We start from the raw sequence: 6,221 nt of genomic DNA on the forward strand, positions 1-6,221 counted from the left end.
ACCTGGGAGTGGATTATGGAAACAGGAGGCACCTTAGGGGAATTGTGCTCTATAAAAATAGGCAAGGCAATAAATGCTTTATGAAATACTGTATCTTAAAATTAAATCTGGTGCACAAAGAGGCTAATTGGTGGTATAGCATCACAATCCTGGGAAAGGGTTTTTTCCAGATTTTTCCTTAACGCTACCAGACTTTTATTTTATGGCATAACAAAAATTAGATTAAAGTTTTAACAGACTAATGGGATATAAATAGAAGATGAAATGCAAGAGTAATTGATAAGTGCAGCATGGCTTAATGGGCAAAGCGGTGGGTCATGACAGGCAATGAAAACAAGACTTTGTCGTGAGTTATTTTGCACCTTTTTAGAATACAGAGTTGCTAGTTCAATGTTTCAAGAAATGAGGGGAAGGTTGAGGAATCTTCCTGTTTTTAAGCCAGCACTACTATGGATCAGCATTGAAGCCCTTATTTTTCTCCATCGATTTTTTTTTTTTTACAGTGAATTCTCCAACAGGCCACAGACTAAACCAGACATCATTGGCTGATAATGCAAATTATCTAATAGGTGGCTTGATGGCTCTGGGCCTTGCACCTTGTGCATCACTTAGGTGGGTGGTGTTTCACTATCCATAAGTGAAGTGTTAAATCACAGATTAACTCTTCTCATTAACTCTGTGTGTATCCTTGATAACAAATGTGACTGAGAAGACTTCTAATAGTTGAGATCTATGTAGCTCTGCTTCTGTTTACTGCAAATGCAGCCAAGCTTTGACACAAACTGATGATCTGCCCTTAAGTGTAAAATGTGTAAGATGATCTGTGTAAAAACTGCCCGCCTGCTAGGAGGACCGTGGGAGAAAGGGAATCTTGCAGAAGAGTGCACTCGCCCTTTCTGGCCTGTGAGACTTGTTTGTGCTGTCTTTGTTCAGTTTGCTCCTTAATCTGAATGTCATCTGGAGAAAAAGTACCTGTTTGCCAATGTGTACAGAAATAGTGACCTACTTTACATTGTTGCATTATACACTGAATATACAGGGCACTGGAAACTATCCTTCTTGGCCTTCCGATTTGCCCCATGCTCCATTCCTGGTTGTGTTTCATCTCTTCCTATTTACACATTAGAGACACAGATTTGGTTTTAGATTCTTTACCCTCTTTCTTTAAGCTCCAGGGGCATCCCATTTGGGAGTCTGGTTTTGAATTTGTCTGCTCAGAAGATCTGCAGGCCATTTTACTGCCTTGCAAAAAAGCAACAATAGACTTACCTGCAGGAGCTCGGACATAAGACCTTAACATACAGCATTTGCCTATCTCTTGTCTATGATAAGAAGGTTAGGAAATGTGATAAAAAACAAAGCAGCAGTATGATGTACTAAACTACACTTCTTGTGTTTGAGAAACCCATGCAGGGGTTTTGCAAAGTTTAATTTCTAAGCAAACAAGTTATTGACAGTAATTTTCAGAAAGCTAAAGGGAGGAGATGTGAGGGGGAGGCAAGGTGGACATGGTAAGAGTGGAGGTGTTATGATATGTTATTCACTATGTATTCAAAAACAGGGAGCAAAACTGCAAGAAGTCAGGGGTCAGCTAGGACAGCTGGAGCAGCAGTAAGTCATGTGCCAGAACATCTGGCTAATACCACTAGTTGCATGGAAATATATAGGAAGGATCCAGACTACATAAGCAGCTTGTAAGAGTGAGTAATAGCCCCAGATTCCAGGTGTCCAACCCTCCTTATCACGTGACATGATTAACAACAGGAAGAGGAAAGAAGCTGAGGGGAGAGAAGTTCAAAGTCAGGCCCAGGAGCAGTGTCAACTTGCCCTGTATGTTTTGTGACAGCAGCTGATCAGGCACTATCATTCACGTTTCAGGGGCTGAATCTTCTGGGATTTCAGCCTCAGACGTGAATGCAGAACTGTAGACCGGGGTGGGCAATTATTTTGGGTGGAGGGCCGCTTACTGAGTTCTGGCAAGCCATCAAGGGCCGCATGACAGGCAGCCAGGGGCAGATAAATATTAATTTTCTAAATTTTTTAGGGGTCCCGCGGGCCGAGTAGAATGGCCTGGTGGGCTGCATTTGGCCCACAGGCCGCATTTTGCCCACCCCTGCTGTAGACAAACCCAGCTCTGGATCCAGTGCCACTCTTGGGTCATGTTGCAAGTCTGGTGGGATTAGAGCACCTTGGCTGGACTCTGAGCCTTTGTTCTGCAATTACAGTTGAGTGGGTTGGCTCAGTAGTTGCTGTAGCGGGTGTCCTGCCCCACCACAGGAGAGGCCAGACAGCAGCCGCTGGGACCTCTGCTCAGCCCCTTGGAGCAGGAAACAATGTTCTTCATGCAGCAACACTTCTTCCAAAATAGCTGTGTCCCTTGTCGAAAAGATGATCACTACAGTGCAAAGCCTGGAGGGGAGAGATTAAAGCTGCGGGAGAGGTTTAGGGCTCTGAAAAGTAGATCAAAGGTAGCTGCTTAGACAGGAAGGCATATCACCTCCTTCTGTAAGTGCCTGGCTATGGCTAGCAATTTTAGCATGGCATAGCCAGCCAGAAGGCCATAAAATAAAAAAAGCCTTTGGTGGCCCAAGAAAAAATCTTCCACCTACCTATAATCCCTGCCATCCCACTGTATCTCCACAAGATGGCATCAGTGGGCATAAAAGCCCAGCTATAGCTGCTCTATCCCTACCCTAAGGAGTGATGTATTTAATGAGGTATTTTGGAAGGCGTTATGAAATTCCTGCCCCTGACAAAGGACAAAGTACCTCCAGAAATCTGCATCCTTCCCGTTGCCTTTAGCAGCAATTTCACTGTGGGGGAATTCATGCCCATGAAAATGGAAAAGCAGCCAAGCGAGAGCGCCCAGTTTATTCCATCAGGTAAGCGTCCTGCCTTTGCAAAGAGGTTGTCATATGCAGGCAGGGTGGAGGGGAGCACCCATCTATTTACAGCACATGTAATTCTCAGTTATCCAGATGGCGTGAGTGAGAGGGGCCATGGACACCTTGTCTGGGATTTGCACAGTCAATGACAGAGGATGAGGTGACCCTCTTGAGAGTGGGGCAATTGGGACTGTCAAGGCTTGCTCAGTCAAGGTTGCTGCGTTGGGCAATTAGGGAGAAGCAGAATTTGCCCCCTTCTGAAGCATCTCAAAGCTTGATGGAGAACATGAACCCAACAGCATTTAGGTTTCAATCAGGAAGAGGGTAAAAATGGGAGCAGAGAAAGAAACAGCTGCAGAGAAGCCAAAGGCAGACAGGGGGGGAATTCCAGTAAGAAAATATCTGTGTGAATTAGTCAATACTATGCCCAGTGGATTGCAAGGGTAGACATAGTGCTGTCTCATTCACAAGTGAACTGTCTGAACTGTCAGAGACACCAAGTGAGCTGCCTAAAGTCACACAGAGTTATGGAAGGCACCAAGTCAGCCAGGCAGGGACTGACCTCTGGACTATTGATCCCAGTCCCGTGCTAGTCCCTTGACCACATCCCCTTGCTCTAAAAGAAGCTGTCTGGCAAGCAGGGGAGTTTCTCCAAACATATGGGCCTCTGGATGAGATCAGATTGTCCATTAAGGAGTTTTGTGCAACGGAGAATGTTGAATGGTGAAGAAGGCTTCACTTTCTCTTGCCTGTTTTAGATTTCCCATGTAACATAAAATGGAGAAGTATTTTTTCACTTCCTAAAACAAAGGGGAAAAAACAGCATGTGGTGGTGTTCTGCTGATAAAGAGGAGCTGCCATATTCCACCCCAGAGCTAGCAGCACATCAGTGATGTTTTACATAACATGCACAAGGACAAGGTCAAAGCCTGCTTGCCTTGCACATGATTTTGCATAACTCAAATCAGTGGGTGATGGGAATAAGCCAAGTGGACTTGCCCAACAGACTGTGAAAGAAAGAAACTATACAAACAGTATAGACATTAGGACAGGTTATGATCTCCTGTGCAGGAGTATTGATAAATCTTAAGTAATTATACTGGAGTCAATGGATTTCACTAGGACGGAATTGCTTCAAATCTCTCCCATAGTACCAGAGCAAAGTCTGGTCCAAATTAAATAAGATTCATTGTTTGTGTCATCCACCAGGAAGAGGATCTGAGAGGCTGCCATATGAGCATAGCTTTACACTTTTCTCAGCCATGCAACCCAAAGCTAACAATTCCCTCCCCCTTTGTTGTCATCTGCTGTTGGTGAATTATAAGCCTTAGCGTTCACTTGATCAATTATCCCAATGAGAAAAGACCAGCCAGAGTCTAAAACAAATGCTTGCAATCTGCTTAAATAATCAACTGGGCTTCCTCCAAATCTTAGTTCATCTAAAATCTCCTGCTCTTCTCTAAAATTTATGCCCTGGATGCATCCAGGTGGATAAATGCTGCCCACGCAGAAGGGATGCTGATCTCCAGAGTGATTTTCTCTGACAGAGGATGTTGCAGAGCCTGTGCTACTAGTCGAAAAAGCAAAGGGCCTATAATGTGGAGGGTGCTTCCCAAATGATACATAAAACAACATCTATTATCCACTAGGTTGCTAGGAGGAATCCCAATAACCATCTGAAATATAGACAAATTGGTGCACGCTTCTATTGCAAACTTCTCTAGTGACTGCTCATTCCAAAATGTTGGGAATACTTTCCCTACACTGATTAAACTACCATTTTAAGAGTCCTTCTCTACCATCTTTCTGAACCACATAATGCCCATGAAATCTCACTTTTTCACTTGCTGATTTCTCTTTCCTTGAACTGTGCCATAGAATTTACTGAGTACCCCTGTGCTATCTATACAGATAGCCCTGCCTGGGAAATCTCTTGTATTGTTCCACCTGGCTGCTTGCTTGGTTCTTAGGCAATGTCCTCTTTTCACACATTGTGGCATCATGTAAAGTAAAATCACCTGTAATGGGGAGTTATCAAGTTGCATTTCCCACTTTCTCATCAGTGACTTTGAGTTACCATTAAGTGTCTCCAAGATAAAAGCACCCTTAAATGCTGTTAAATATTGGTGCTTTGGATCTGTCCACTGTTCTGGCCCTTAGAAAACTGCCAAGGGAGTCAACTCTTGCAGTCTTTCTACAACTGCAACAGTGAAATTGCCAAAGTCCTGATACCTCCAACAGGTATCATTTGGGTCTTCCTTTGCTTGGGACAGCCTCTTTTATTCTAATCTTAGTACTGTTGCTCCTAGAGTTCGCCAGTGTTGGCTTGTAGCTGGTCCAATTGTGCCTGCAACCTCAGTGACTGGCTATATAGATCTCTGGGCTGTCTTCTACAATATAGGGGTTGTCTAACCCCGGCGCTCTTTCCTGCCCGTGGCAGGGGGTCTGACTTGATGGTCTACTGAATCTATATATAAGAACCACAGAGGGAACACAGAAGTTGTTTGTTTTTAAAGCATGGTTCCTGATATACCCTAAAATTTAAAATCTAGTTCAGTACCAAAGCCCAGTCCTGCTGGCACTGACCTCAGAGGGGTCCTTAAATCAGGAACCTCAATAGCGTAATAGTGCATTCAGTTTATATAGGTCCTCTGCTTGTTTGTTCCCAAGCATGTATTCCTGCTCTAGGATATAGATCTCAGTCATAAAATGCTGACACAGATTGATACTTATTCTCTCACAAGATGGTTGAGAGGGAGAAAATCCAGCACCAGGAAGACTTTACCAATCAAGCTAGGAACTTTCTGCTGACTCACATACACACAAGCAACAAACAATCTTCCAAAGAACGTCCTCTTTATAAGAAGCTCTGTATGAGCCAGGGGCTTGCAAGATCCTGAAATTCAGTAGAACATGGTCATGTGAAACACAGGCCATCAGCAATTAAAAATCAGTTGTTGTTTTACATTGTAAATTTGAAAATTTGCCCATGCTGAGAATGGGAGACTAAATTATTGCAGGGGTGTAGGTTGTAGCCGTGTTGGTCTAAGGACATAGGCAGACAAGGTGCTTTGGGTCAATTTGCTATCTTTTATTAGACCACCTCAGATAGTTGGAAAAATTCTTCTTAGCAAGCTTTTGGGTTTAAATACCCTTCGTCAGGCTGAGAAAGCATTTGCAGTTGGTGTGAGCTCTTCCTGGATAGAACGCCTAGTAAAGAAGGCAGAGGCCAGCATGCAATGCAGGCAAGAAAGCCAGTCAGTGAAGATGTAAATTGAGGAATATACATTCAACCCCCTTCCCACCCCCACCCAGCCTATCTCTCACCCACTGGCT

General features: G+C 43.9%; 1 protein-coding gene across 1 annotated transcript in view; it reads right to left on the minus strand.

Moving 5' to 3' along the window:
• CALML6 (calmodulin like 6) overlaps positions 1-4,855 on the minus strand; it is a 32,017-nt gene extending 27,162 nt beyond the window's left edge. Inside the window, exon 1 of the mRNA XM_019512050.1 lies at positions 4,722-4,855. The gene's annotated coding sequence lies outside the window, so the exon portion shown is untranslated. The remainder of the gene's footprint in view (positions 1-4,721) is intronic.
• Between the last annotated feature and the right edge of the window lie 1,366 nt (positions 4,856-6,221).

The sequence above is a fragment of the Gavialis gangeticus genome, unplaced genomic scaffold (genome assembly GCF_001723915.1).
Source record: "Gavialis gangeticus isolate Ggan-Ray unplaced genomic scaffold, GavGan_comp1, whole genome shotgun sequence".
Taxonomy (NCBI): domain Eukaryota; kingdom Metazoa; phylum Chordata; order Crocodylia; family Gavialidae; genus Gavialis; species Gavialis gangeticus.